Source organism: Pogoniulus pusillus, chromosome 20, assembly GCF_015220805.1.
Source record: "Pogoniulus pusillus isolate bPogPus1 chromosome 20, bPogPus1.pri, whole genome shotgun sequence".
Classification (NCBI taxonomy): Eukaryota; Metazoa; Chordata; class Aves; order Piciformes; family Lybiidae; genus Pogoniulus; species Pogoniulus pusillus.
In genome coordinates, this window is record NC_087283.1 from 3,656,387 (window position 1) to 3,671,387 (window position 15,001).

At 40.9% G+C, this 15,001-nt stretch overlaps 1 long non-coding RNA gene across 1 annotated transcript; it reads right to left on the reverse strand.

Moving 5' to 3' along the window:
* Window positions 1–1,882: 1,882 nt before the first annotated feature.
* On the reverse strand, window positions 1,883–12,386 carry LOC135184315 (uncharacterized). Its single transcript, XR_010305960.1, has 4 exons — window positions 12,298–12,386; window positions 4,826–4,929; window positions 3,051–3,129; window positions 1,883–2,455 (listed from the first exon to the last, which is right to left on the reverse strand). It is a non-coding gene; the product is annotated as an uncharacterized LOC135184315 (long non-coding RNA).
* Window positions 12,387–15,001: the final 2,615 nt, after the last annotated feature.

Below are 15,001 nucleotides of genomic sequence, written 5' to 3' on the forward strand. Positions count from 1 at the left end.
TATTTTTATTCTGTGACAGTAATAATAAATATTCATAATATTGTGTCATTATAATAATATTGTGAAAGCTGATATTCTGGGAAACTGCATTGAGAGAAAAGAAAATATCTTATTTGGTCTTAAGTGTCATAAAAAAATTGCTGTCCAGGGGGAAATGCAATGAATTAATACACTCCATAATCTCGTGAGGGTAATCCCATACACATAGTGACTCTGGAACTGGACCTCTGTGCAAGGCAACATCAGAATTTAGGCAATCATAGAATTTAGACCTTAATATGGAAAATTTACTTTCCACACAATTCAGCCCCCTTGCCTGTTTCCTCTTCTACCCTCATTTAGCTCAGCAGCTAAACTACTCACAGTGAGGTAGGGTACTTCAGTTCGCAGCTTCTTCTATTCAGGGAGTTGAAATTCAAATTTAAATCCTTATCTGTCTTTCTGGAGGGTGCTTCATCACCGCTGTATGTTACACCATGTGTGTATCTCTAGGTGAGAGAGCATTTTTCAGGTTTGTTTTGTGGAAGCAATTTCTTTTGCATGACATATTAATTTGGGAGCAGATGCATTCCTTTACAGTCTAATCTTAGGGCAGGATGCTTTTCCTGGGAGGGAGGAAAAATCTAGGTTCAGGCTCCCTAAAACATGAGAAGTAACTCCAAACAAGAAACTCTGCTGTGTTCTGAGACCTGATTATAAAGAGTTACCACCAATTATCACCCTTGCATTCTCCTAACACTACATTTGAAAGTTCTCATGAAATTAAAAATTAGCATTTTGTGCTTGAACAGTTTTGTTCTTTAGTAGTAATGGAGAAAAAACTCTTTGGTCCTCACAAGTAGCATTCTCATGTGAGCTCCAGAAATGTATTTTATTGCCTTCATGGCAAGAACTAATTGTGAGAAAGGCCACCTATGAATCACAACCTTGACCTAGAAAGTCTATCCTCACTGTTGCGTGAGGGGCAATTAAACTTCTGTGAAGCAAAACCTCCCAATCATAGCAAAAGATTTCAAGTGTATCAGAGCCTGAACTTCCAACCTCATTTTTTTCCCCTTAAATGGACCAAGCTGCCTCACATTAATGTGAATAAACTGAGAACAACAGCATTCACTAGGTTTGAGGAGCTGGGAAGTTTCTTTAATCAGTTTTGGGCTGTTAGGGTATTTGTTGTTGTTGTTGAGGGGAGAGCAGGTTTCCAAAATAGGGAAGACATAGATGTCTAAAGTGAGATATGGAGCTCAGACACAGAACTGGAGAGCTGTGGTGTAAGTGTGCCTCAGCTGAATTGTGAGGCTGTTAGCAATGGCTCGTGTGCTCACTAATAGCCTTCCCTGAACTGGAGCTAATGCAGCTTAGAGGAGAGCCTAGAGTAAGCCTGCTGCATACCTGGGGAGCAGGGCACACACGTGAGCTGGTCTGCGATGGCAGCTCAGCTGACAAGACGTAATTTATGAAGCTAGTGGTTGATCATTGCGGTCTTTTCCCAGACTTTAAGGAAGTAGGCAGTGTATCCAAACACAGCACACCCTGCAAAACAAATCACAGCGAGACAGATCACACATTCCTTACAGAAAACAAAGATGCCTTTAAAATTCAGGTGGGTCCATGCATCCCCAGATTCGTTCTGTGCACGAAGGAGCACAACATAAAAATCTCTGCTGTTCTGCTTTTTGTCAGCAGTGTCTGACCACAATGAAGGTTTGCTGGTCTTCAAGAAATGCATATCATGATTGATTTGCTGAGGTTGCTGCTTAACTAGGCCTTCTTTTCTTCTATACCCAAATTAAATCCATCCAGAACACACCCCCCCCCCCCCCCCCCCCCTTTTTTTTTTTTCTCCACCTTACGTCCTTGGAAATGAGTAAGTTTATAAGCAGGAAAGAGTCTGTGCTGCTGAAAATGGCAGGTAAGTCAGTTTATACAGTTTTCCTAGTAAAATCAGTGTTTCTGGAATACTGGATCCCAGGGTTTTGATGTTTTGCATTGATCTCATTCACCCCCATTTCCCATGAGAGCCTTTCTAAAATGCTGCTACAAGTAATACACTCACTAGTATGAAGGGAATAGAGGAGGAGTAACCTTTGCTGCTTGGGTAAAATGCAGACTGACACAAACCATCCAATTCAGCCTCCTTTAGGGTGTTTAAGACACAGAACTCATTTTTCTAGATGAAAAGCAGACAGTGACACTGCCAGCAGCAACTGTGTCAGCTCAGGTTCTCCCAGCAGGAGGGACATACAGCATGGCTGAGAGGGTAACACAACAGATGCCACAATCGGAAGTGCTCATTTAGAGCCCACATTTTGCTACATTAAACGAGACGTCAGGCATGGAAAAGTTAACAGTGACTCTTCAAAGCATAACAAATGCAACTGATCAATAATGAAAAACACACAACAATTACGATCTGTTCAAACTGAGGGGTCCCAGCTTGCATCCGAAGCATCCGCATCTAGGTGTGGAAGAATAACAAATGATGGCTCACACAAACACATTCCTGAGAAAAACTAAAGCAGGCACAAAAAGGAAATCTTTTGAGCTTTCCCCTCCTTCCAGAATGCTTTAATAACTTATATCATTACGTTTTATGCCATATTATTCAGTCAAAATGTTTAATATGCTATTTATTTAATATTTTGTCTAATGAAAAAAAGACACCTAGCAGTTTTTATGACCCCAGGTATCAGAATGAACTATATGTATTTTAAAGAAGAGCAAGAAAAGGAATTCTGAAGAGAGACACACAATGGAAAAGACATTAATTGTAAGCAGACTACATTAACACTTCATACAGCCCAACATTAAGGTGATCATTACAGGATAGGATGTACCTCACACTGCAAACCTTGCTAAATTGGAAATTACTTTTAATGAAAGGCAAGGTGTTAAAAACCCACAGCTAGTATGTGTTTAGAAAATGCCTGCCTCGTAGTAATTAAGATCAACTAAAATAAAATTAATCATATTTTTATATATTTGGACATTCCTCAAGTCATTAAAATAAGAGTGGTGGCTACTGATACATGTAGGGTTTTCCTAGAACTTACTTATTATTAGCGTAGCGCTGTGAATGAAGCTGGGTTTGTTAACTTGAGACCAATTTAGCAAAGCAGCTGCAGCCATGATCTGTAGATCATCAAAACACTGATTAAGTGACCTGTTTCTCTCTTAAAAAATGAAAAATCATTTCCACTGCCTTCTTGAGAAAGAAGATTTTACCTACAATCTCTGCCTAGTATTTAAAGGAAGGGAAATGTAATTTGTTAGCTATAGCTAGGCTATTCTTTTTTCCTCTTATAGACCATCATTACATATTGTTCTGTGTGTCCTATCCTAATAACTCTGAGTCGAAGTTCAGTGGCATCTGTAGGTTGTGACTCACTTGGAAATGTGGCATGTCCACTTACCACAGTCCAGGACCCTGCCTTTCTGTGGAATACTTTGTAATACTAAGCTTCTGCTTTTTAATGAGAGCCAAACCAGGGATCCTACAATTCACTCCCACTGACAGATGAAGAACTGCTTAGTTCTGTTTAGCCTTGTGTTTTCTCCTGGCTGCCATCTCTCCACTCATGCCTTCTCTTTTACTTTGAACTCCTAGATGAAATCAGTTTGAATCTCTCAGATGTTTTTCCATCAAGCAGTTGTCTCATCATCTTGGTATGAGCCTTAGATATGGCCTGAATAGTACACAGCTCTGCAGAGGGTGTTTCACTTGGTTGAGTGCCAGAAGAGAGATGCAAATAGCTTGAGATGGCCCATGATGAAGATTGCAAGTAGCGCTTAAATGTCATTGTTTCCATGACCTGTTTCATTTCATGAGTGCACTGGGGTTAAAAATAGTGTTCTGTCTGCTGCACTGTGTGTTTCTGATTGGGAAAGACTTTATCTGTCAGAGAGAACTATAGACAAATATAGCTAGATTAGATGTGCCAAGGCTGCCTTTCGCCGAGATGTGCTTTTTGCAGCCCCTTCTGCATTGAGCTCACCTGGTAAATCAGTTGTTTTCAGACCACCAGACTCCCAAGATGAGCCTCAGCTGTGGCAACGTTTAGGATGCATGCACAGCTATCCTGGGTCCTGCATGGGAAATTCTGCTAATTGGGTAAACCCACTCTAGTGTACAGGCACCAACTGGCAGACACAACTTTCACAATCAGAGATCCTCATTTTCAAATGTAACTAACAATTTGTGACAATAAAGCAGCAACAGGAGCCAAGATGCTGGCACGTCTTCTTGTCACCTCTTTCAGCACAGTAACTAGAATTTGCATTTGTTTCTTTTCCAAAGGCAGTTACTTAGTTTATAAAGTAAGCATTTAATGTAGGCAGTTTCTTTGGCAAGATTCTCTTTTTTAGACAAAGTCTCTCAAGAGTGTAGTGTTGTCTGTCTTAAGAAAAAAACAACCTCAATAATATTTAAGTAATGCTGTATCAACCTACAGGAGTGTCCTTATAGACAGACTAGAGATCAGAACCATCTCAGAAAGGATAAATAAAATGAATGTGATAGTGAGAGTGATGGAATAGTGAGTTACACAGGCATGGGAGAAGAAACATTCTTGTTTAAACTTTCTAGTTATGACACAGGCAGTGTACCTCAAAGCCACCAATGTAAACAGCTTAGCAGTGTGTAGCCCACCCTCCACTGTCGCTCACGATGTGGTGCCCTGGTTAAACAGCTACATCTGCTGCTTCTCCCTTGGCCAGTGCATGTCCCTGGCTTGTAAGGCTCCTTTGAGGCAAATTTACAATTACTTTTTTTTTTTCATTTTTAGAGCAGGCCCTGGGCTATGGTACACAGGAGATCAATCATTCTTACCTTGGAGGATAAACTCCACAAAGAAGTCTGTGCATGGAGGAGGGTTGGTACCTGAATAACATTTTTAGGAGGAAAGTAGTCTATGTTTGGCTGTGGGCATGAATCTGTAAGGACACAAAGAAAAGAGGGGGTTAAAACAGGGCAGAAAATTGGAGGGGAGATTTTTAAACAGTGTTTTCAGCATTGGTAGAGAGTAGACAGACTAAGTGGCAGTAGGTTTTTCAGATACATTGAGATCCTGGTTCTGGTCCCCCTACAGCAGACTTCACAAGGAGAGCCAACAGGCAGATGAAGAAACATTAACCTGAGCTGGCACTTTCCTGCAGCCCTGTGTTGCACTGTGGAGGACACTAGTTCAAGCTCCAAACGGCTTATTGCTGTGGTAGCTCAGAGCTAAGACCATCTGCCTCTCAGCAGCACACATTAGGCAGCCCAGCACCATGTTGATGTAAACATACTGCTTTTGGTTCTGGAAGCAGCTCCAGCAAAGCTGCTCAGTGCTCCACTGTGCAGCAACTGGCCCTCTCATAAACCCACCTCCTTTAAATCTTGACACTTTTTGTCAGTTTGTTTTCTTTTCTGTTTAGTTGTTGGTTGTCTGGGGGAGTCCTTAATCTTTTCTTGCCAAAACAAGTTTCTTAGGCTGTCTGGAAAAGGAGGCAGTCATCAAATCTAGTACTTCTGGCATTGTTTCTTAACAGCTTCTAAGTGTCACTTGATGGATGGCTGGCTGAAATGAAATCCTCCTTCCTGCCGATATTCCCACCCAAACCCAAGTGATACAAAATGTCTCAAAACCCCAGCAACCATCTATTAGCAGTACATTATTCCAGGCCACTCCCCATCTTTTGCAGTCACCTACAGCACACTAATCCCATGTACCCTTTGCAAAGCAGTAGGCAACATGTGAAGAACAGGCACATTTGCAGTTTCATTAGATATGAGGGGAAGGGAAGGAGACATTGGAACCAAGATTGAGTCAGCTTAGAATGAAATGTGGCCTCTGTGGATTACTGGGGCCTGTGATGAACTAGGTAACCTCTTGAATGTCCTTTCACATTTAGGGTTCTGCCCATGCCCTTGGTGCCCCAGCCATCCCCACCATGCTTTCTCTAAAAAGGCTTTGTGAAATTTCTGTGAAGCATCTGTTAGCATCCCCTGCCAAAGGTGGCATCATGCAGAAGATGAACTACAGGTTCAACTAGCTACGCCAATTCCTGTGCTCTTTTTGGCCACGTTAATAAAACAAAGCAATGGAGAACTCGTTTGGAAATATCCTAGAGCCCAAGAAAACACTTAATTTTAAAAACACAACTGGAATTGTATAAGGATAATTCATGCAAAATATTCCATAGGCAGAAGCTGCTCTATTTCATTCAGCTTCTGGAGAAAAATAATTATGCTCTTTATGGTCTGAAGTGCATTTGTATTCCTTCCAAATAGTCATATTACAACAAATGAAGTACTTACTATACATCTTTTTCCTGCTGCTTTTCAACTTAAATTTAATTTTCACATAGATTTATTTAAAACACTTCTCGATGCAACTCAGCCAAATGATGAATTTAGGGAAGGTTTAGTAAATGTGTAATCTAGTTGAGGTTAAAAATGGCTACTTTGTAGTTCTGTGCCTAAATGAAATTACCCACAGTAGCCAGCTATTGTGCATGCATTTAAAGCCCATTTCTGGAGGCACATATTCAATCTTTAATGGAAGGAAAGCATAGTGCAAATATGTTGCTGACAGAAAAATGTATGTATACATAAACAGCATTAGTGTTAAGCCAGTGGTTTCATTTCTTTGTTCTCTGAGCCTGCTTGAGCAGTTAGGACATATGTGTGTGTGTGTGTCTACACTTTGTTTATGCAAAGAACTCATTCTACATATTGATGATGTCTTACTTTTTAATTGCTCATAATACAGTACAGTCTGTCCATATAGAAATGGCTTAAATTTAAGAAGCAAAGTTAAATCGATGTTGCAGAGCAGAAAAATATTTGGTAGAAGACCTCACTGCAGAGGTTTGTGACTTGGATTGATAACAGAACAGGCCCTGTGAGAACTTTTCCCTGGGCAAAGTGATTCTGGTTTTTATCCATTGTTGGCACAAACCCAGCAGTTGTACTAGAGTTAAGCCTAAAATCAGCCTATCTCTGACAAGGAAAGCTTGAGTTCAGGTTGGGATGTTTACAAGGTCACCGTTTTTAAGAGGAGGTTCCAACATTTTCTGAGTGAGAATTTCTCAATGAGGTCTCACAGGATTACTCAGCATGGAGGAACTCACTTATTATTCAGGAGTTTTAACTGCATTATGTACACTAAGTTTGGTCAGGATAAAGTTCATTTCCCCCACCCAGATACACAGACACTGAGCTAGTAACTTCCCTGTCCATATCCACACTACAGATTTGGTAACTAACCCAAACCCCACTGCATGCCATTTGTGAGGAAACTTCCATCTTCGTCTCAGTTGTGCCCTCTGTTTCCTGCTGCTGTAGCATTTTACACTGCTTCTTCAGTAATGACCTGATGCGTACAGAGGGATTTCCATCACTGTCTTTGAAAGAACTGCAGTTACACAGACAGAGGCAATTCCACATCCTCAGCAACAACAAGGCTTCTGCAGTCAGACTCTATTCTCGGGTTTGCTCTGCAGCCTATCCAGCACACAAATCAGAGCTCAGTTGTGTAAATTAACTGTTAGACTACCTTATGCTTTCCTAAAACAATACCCCAACAAATCACAAAGGGATTCCTTTTCTCTTCCTGCTGTTTTTATTTTTGATGTTAAAAGGCTGCAGGACAAGGAGATAGGCTCACAGTGGAATAATGACAAGAAGGTGTCTCTGCATGGGCCTTCCCTATAGGGAAAGGCAGCAGAGTCCACCCAGCTTGCACTGAAGGCTTACCTAGCCTGTCTTTCAGGGAAGATGCTGACCCCTGACTGTAATCACAGTCTGTGTGACTCAATTTAAGCTCCTACCCTGCTTCACCCTAAAACAACTTCTTCATGACTGTGATGTTACTTCTTGATCAAGAAGTAATGGAGTGCAGCAAGTAGTCAGATATTGATTATGAGGACTCATTTTTCACTGCTAGTATCACCTGCCTACTATTAAGCTATAAGCACAGTAAAGCCTGGAATTTAAAACAGTACCAGAATTCAGAACTCTTTGCTGGTCTGGTTTTAAAGTGGAAAGAATGCACCGATAAAAAGCTAAAGGTTTTGATTTGGGACTAATCCTTGGGATTTAACCAGACCCTGTTTTACAAACCCATAGATGAGAAGTTTCCCACAAATATATTTTATTGGGCCAGGTTTTTTTCAGTGGTGCCCAGCTAGGAAGTTCCATCTAAACATGAGGAGGAACTTCTTTACTTTGAGAGTGGTGGACCCCTAAACAGGCTGCTTGGAGAGGTGGTGGACTCTCTATCTCTGGAGCCTTTCAAAACCTGCCTGGACACCATTCTGTGCTCAGGGGGAACCTGCTCTGGCAGGAAGGTTGGACTAGATGATCTCCAGAGGTCCCTTCCAGCCCCTACCGTTCTGAGAGTCTGTGACCACTCTCCATTAGAAGAATGTCTTTATGTCACAAAACCCATGTTCCCTGAACAGTGGTACAGTGGTATATGGCATTCCTAGGAGTTTAACTACTGGCTTGCTCAAGTTTGGTTAGGTTCCCAACATGGCAGCACAATGGGCTGCATTGGAGAATTTTATACTGGTGATGTACAGGTCCAAAATAATACTGAAGCCAGGATGTATATGAAAGCCTACAGAGCTCCTGGATTCTTCAAAAGGCTCATAAAATCTTTGAAGTTGCTAACACCTTCTGTTTTGTCTTCTATACGCAGTGAAATGGAAGGCAGAGGAGGCATTTGGGTTTTGTTATTTTGAAATGAGCCAGTGGAAAGGGTCTGCCATAAACAAAGCTGATAAATAAATGAATGCATCTGACAAAGAAGTTAATGATCACATGGACTGAGCCCAAATTCTTGATCAATGAATCCTGTAGGCTGCTTTGTTTAGGCTTTGGCAAATCAATTCTCCATTTTGTTAAACAAGTAAAATAGATTTTTTTTTTTTTGTTGGGGGGGAGGAACCTGAATTAATATTTAAATATAAAGTGTCAGAAAATCTGGAGGGGTACTTGAGAGTTTTGATTGGAGCTTTCCAAATTTATTTACTGCTTTGCACTTACTGTCTTGTTATGCTCCTGACCAGGTCACAACACACAGTAGATGACCAGGAAACAGAAACATTTGGTAAATTATACTGCAGCTACAGAGCTGTGAAAGAGCTCCTGACATTGCAGACTCACTAGTATGGTGGAATTACTTAGATTGGTACTAAATGAAGTGGGATGCCAGGCCAGCAACAGACAAAGCAACTCCAGTATGTGTTCTGTTGGGTTTTTAGGGTGGAAAACACAAATATTCCTGCTTGGCTCTAATTACATGATGATGAAGATAGACCCTGCTCAAGTGCTAAGAAATAAATTTAGGCTTCATAGCAGAAAGTTTTTACCCAACAGTAAGGTTATACCAATTCCACAGGAAGAAAATTAGGGAATTAATGTGGGTTGCTGACAGTGGGTGAAACTGGTACCTTGTTTTCAGGGTAACTTGACTGGCTTCTGAAAATTGCTCTTGCAATATTGACTGTATTAAATGTGTGGATATTAGGCTGTCTTCTGATGCTTGCCCTCACAGCATATGCAAAATGAGCAGAGCAGATAAGGCAATTCACTCCTGCTGAAGGGCAGTGGAATCACAGAATCATCGAATAAACCAGCTTGGAAGAGACCTCCAAGATCATCCAGTCCAACCTAGCATCTGTCCCTAGCCAATCAACCAGACCACGACACTAAGTGCCTCAGCCAGGCTTTTCTTGAACACCTCCAGGGATGGCAACTCCACCACCTCCCTGGGCAGCCCATTCCAATGCCAATCACTCTCTCTGCCAACAACTTCCTCCTAACATCCAGCCTAGACCTCCTCCCCAGCACAACTTGAGACTGTATCCCCCTGTTCTGTTGCTGCTTGCCTGGGAGAAGAGACCAAGCCCACTTGACTACAACCTCCCTTCAGGTAGTTGTAGAAAGCAATGAGGTCACCCCTGAGCCTCCTCTTTTCCAGGCTAAACAACCTCAGCTCCCTCAGCCTCTCCTCACAGGGCCATGCTCCAGGCCCCTCACCAGCTTTGTTGCCCTGCTCTGGACATGTTCCAGTATCGCAACTTCTCTCTTGAATTGAGGAGCCCAGAACTGGACACAGCACTCCAGGTGTGGCCTGTTCAATGTTGAGTACAGGGGCAGAATAACCTCCCTTGTCCTACTGGCCACACTGTTCCTGATAGTGGCCAGGATGCCATTGGCTCTCCTGGGCACATTGCTGGCTCATGTTCAACCTACTATCTACCAGCAGTAGATGACTGTGAACTGCTCCCCAGTTCACATTCTGCTGAAGTCATTCTATAGATCACATCAAACAGCTATGTGCACTTTGAATGGCATCCCCCATTCTGGCCCAAAAGTGTTGTATCAGACCTAGAGCCATGAAACACATTGGTATTGCTGAGCTTACACCTGTCCTTTTGATACAGCAAGCCACTGAAATCCTGGGCTCTAGAGCTAAATGAGTAAAAAAAAAAAAAACTCTGACTTGAGAAAGGAACAGAAAGTTTCTGACCTCATCTAGAAAATTACAGCATCCTACACTTGATACTGCCTGAACAATATTCCTGAACCATCGCTCCTAGATAGATGTAAGTAGAGACAAAATGCCAAATCTGATTAGGTAGATCAAAGCAGTCTGCTCTGCAGAGCTCCCAGTACTCACAGCTCATGCTGTCAAAATTAGATTTGTGGCTAAGTGGAATTTTTCATCATCATAGCAATTTGTTTTGGGTACTTAACAATGAATTCAAGGGCCTAAAACTTTGGTCTTCTAAGAACTAGAAGCTACTGCTTCCCAGATTCACAGAGTTATTTATTACCTTCAGCAGCATAGCTGGGTAAAGAGGGTGTTCAGAACCAACTTCCAGCAGCACAGAAGAGCAGTACTGAGATGTGGATAAGAAATGACCCTTTCCCCTAGCCCTGTTGGTTACTGGTCTTTCATCAAGCTTAAATATGCAAATGTTGCCCTGTCAGAAAATGACACTGTGACTTTAGTAAGAAAGCTGAACAAGAAACCACAGTCTGAACTATGAATTAAGCATTCTGTGTGGCCACTGCATTGAGGCAGGGAAAGAAAAGAAACCAACTGTTCTGCAAAAGATAAATTATTATTCCATAAAATGGTTTATGTTCCCTTGGTTATTTGTAGTGAATGACTGAAAGTCAGGCAGAGGACAAAAGCTATTGAACAGATCACTGGGGACTCTTCCAGGTTAGGTCTGCTGAAAATCTTCACAAGCAGATCAGAAAATTCTGTACAGAATAGGACAAAATGGAGCAAAATAGAACAAATCCATTATGCTTTACAAGGATGTGCAAGCCTAAAGATTGTTAGAGGAACTGAAATCAGTTTGGTGCTTTGTTATTTTGAAGCCTGGGCTGGGTTACTGGAATGCTAACAGTTACTCATTCACTACAAGAGAAAACAAAAGAAGAAACTGCCAGCAAGTCAAAAGTAAGCTTCTTCACAAAAATACAGTGTGGCTTCGTATTCTCAGGCTGAGCCCACCCACAAGCAAACAATCCTTCCATTTAAACTAAGGCCTCATAACAATTCTCAAAACCAGGCATAATTCCTATTCTAGCATTGTCTCTGACTGTAGATGAATGTGTTGCTGAGGGTCTTTCTGAAATCCAGGCAGGCTTGATGCTAATAGTGGCAGAGTTAGTTACTGTCTTTATCAATAGTATTTCCCAACTGTGTCTCTGAAAGCAAGGACATGATCAGATAAAATGATCATGTTCTCACAAGTGAGTAGCATGACTCAAGTGACATGCCACTAAAATAACTCTGTGCAGAGTCAGTGTTGTTTTTTGGGTTTTTTAAACAGCATTTCACTTTCATTTGTCTGCAAATATTTTCATTTGGGCATATTTTGTATGCAGCAGTATCAAATCACAACCCTGCTTCAGACTGATCCATCACCTCCATAATTAGAAGATGCAATCTTACTCATACACTTACAGTAGACTCAAGCACAGTGTGTTGTGGTTGCTGGGAATTCAGAACACAAATCTCCCAATGTCTTCTTCAGTGATTAGTATGTAGAAAAATATTTTGTGTGTAAGAATAAAATGAAGTATCAGAGATTTCCATTAAGAAAACAGAATCAAAGTTAAATCTTTAGAAAACTTGTGGAACTTAAGCAATAAAAGGTCTGCTTTTGTTAACAGGTTGGATGGTAAGTTGAAATGTCTCACAGATTTAGTTTGCTGTGAGTTTAATGTATCAATGTGATTTGTTGCACTTATAGATACTTAAAAATATTATATCACAAGCTTAGTCTTACCTGATTTTCAAGTTGATGAAATGCTCCCCATTGCACAGGTCTCCATTCAAGGTTGAATATATCCATGACCAGGATTTCTGTAGTCCACTATAATATAAAAACAATTTACAATTAAAACTTCTGTAGCAGGTTAGCGAAAGTTAAGAGGCAGCACTAGTTTTCACTGGATGTTTTACCAAAACCTCTTAAAGGTGATCAGGAACTGAATGCAGTGTAGATTTGTGTTGCATTTTCAAAGCAGGTAGGAGCTGTTCCTTCAGTGCTGAGACACAAGGGGCTTCTTTTTACATCTTGTTCTCCTATAGATACAAAGGCCACCAGAGAATCACAGAATTGTTTTAGGTGGAAACGACCTCTAAGGTGACTGAGTCCCAAGTCCAGCCATCAACCCAAGGTCACCACTGCCATTAAACCATATCCCAAAATGCCATGCTCACACATTTCTTGAACACCTCCGTGGATGGTGACTTCACCACCTCTCCGGGCAGTCTGTTCCAATGCCTGATTAAAGATTTTTTCCCACTATCCAATCAAAACCATCTGTGTAATCTGGTAGATAAAGCATTCTGCTGGGAACTGTGGGTGCCAGTCATCACTCTCAAAGAAATAAACTAGGATTAATCTCCTTTTTCTTATGTAGGTGTACAAAAAAAGTCACTGCATGCCCTGAGCCCTAAAGGCAATCAAAAAGGCATTGCATGCTGTAGGGTAGGTCTAGAGAAAAGTGACAGAGAAATAGAAAAGAAACAACAACACACATAATATTATTTAAGTAAACAAAACCTGCTTTCAGATCAAACATAACAAAATTCAACTCTATCAAATAGTCTTTGTGACAATGTGGAGTAAGAGCTCTGGAAGGCCATGGAAAGCAAAAGAGCAGGAAATGTGCTGCTCAGAGAAAGCTGGAAATGTAACAGAAAGCAAGTTGGTTGCATCTATCCCCAAGACAGAGATTTCACTCATCATTGTTACAGAATGAAAAATTTAAGAAAGCCCCAAGAGAAGAATTTTCTTATTTTATTCAAACGAAGCTTCCATCTGAAGGCACATATGCCACCATATGGGATCCATTTCAGGCATTCATTAGGAGAAGAATAATTAGTCTAGCATCATACCAGGAAGAAAGGAAGAGGCCCAGAGGATAATTACTTTAGAAACAGAAATAAAAGACCTTGAAACTAAATTTGCTAGGGACAAGTATAAGAAAAATGAAAAAAAAAAAACAAAACCAACAACCACAAACTTGTTTGTGGGAATTCTGGATTCAGTTATCAAGAAGAGGAGGAAAAGGGACATGCCCACGACAGGATTATTTTTAGCTTGGGGAGAAGCTGGTACACTATTGTTTTAATGATGACAGAAAACAAGTAGTCACATATTACAGCCGTTCAGCACAAGCAGCAAGTCTCTTCTTTGTACAAAGAGCTGAGACACTTCCAGATGATGCTAAGAGCTGCACTGTGTGTCCTCTCTCTTTGCTAATACACCATTATTAGTGCTGCTAGCCATAGGCTTCAAATACAGCTACGACCCTTTAAAGGCTGTCAAAAGGGATTACTCCTTTGTAGGGCTTACTATGAGACAACCTGCAAGAAAAAGAACTATCTGTATTATGTAAATAAAGAACAGAGCAAATACCATGAGGACAGAGGGGACTCAAAAATATATCAGATTTAGGGATTTTTCCATGGGCAATTAAACAGGCTGAGATAGTGCTCTCTAAACTTCAACTTAATCCTAAACCATGCATTTAGCCAACATGTCTCAGCTTCACCTTCTGGAAAGTAACAGATAGACACATCATATTGAATAAAAGGCACACATTGTGTAGTGCACCACAGTCTGTCTCTAAAGCCTCAGGCCCTAAGTAACTAACCTCTAATTAACTGCTGAGTTTGGAGTTTCTGTGCTACTCAAAAGGCCCATGGGAAGTGAACAGCCACAAGATTTGGCCCCTAAAAAAAGCACTTGTGTCTGGATTCCTGCTCTTCATACCAGGAAACACCTGATATTCTGCGGCACTGCAGTCATAATGGGAAGTAAAGATTTGTCTAGGTAAAATGCTTTGATTGAGACAGCGGTCAAAGGGACAGCTCTTTGATGTCTGGAGCTCTTTGTATCAAAGAATGAAATGAGATCTCACATTGCTGCGTGCGAAACAGATGGTATGGGTTATGACAGTGGTTCATTCATATTGGGAACACTTGTTACAATGCATTATCTTTTAAAGACACAGAGAAAGCCATCCAGCATTTTGTGACTCACCTACAGTATAAACAAGATAATTACCTGGTTCACCTGCTGGAGCAGGGAGATCGATTACAGAAGCTAATTAGAGACCTGTTTTAAGCAGATATGAACTCATGAGTTTTTGTTATGGGTTCTTCTCCTCTTAACACACCACAGAGAAAACCATAGAACAACAGTGATTAGCCTTATTTCATTTTTATTGCTTCTCCCATTCAGAGTAAAACCACAGAAAGTTTAAAGTGTAGCTAATTTACTTTAGCAAGGCAGCCAATGTAAGTTAATTTCCTTTCTTTACTACTTAGAAAGCTCTGCCAGAGCATTAATGTCAAAGGAAAACAAAGGAAAAATACGTATCCATATGGAATATGAATGCAGCTCCTGGTAGCTTGACAAACACTGGCAGAGAAAGCTGTCACACTTGCAAGGAGCTAACAAATATTGGTAGTGAGCA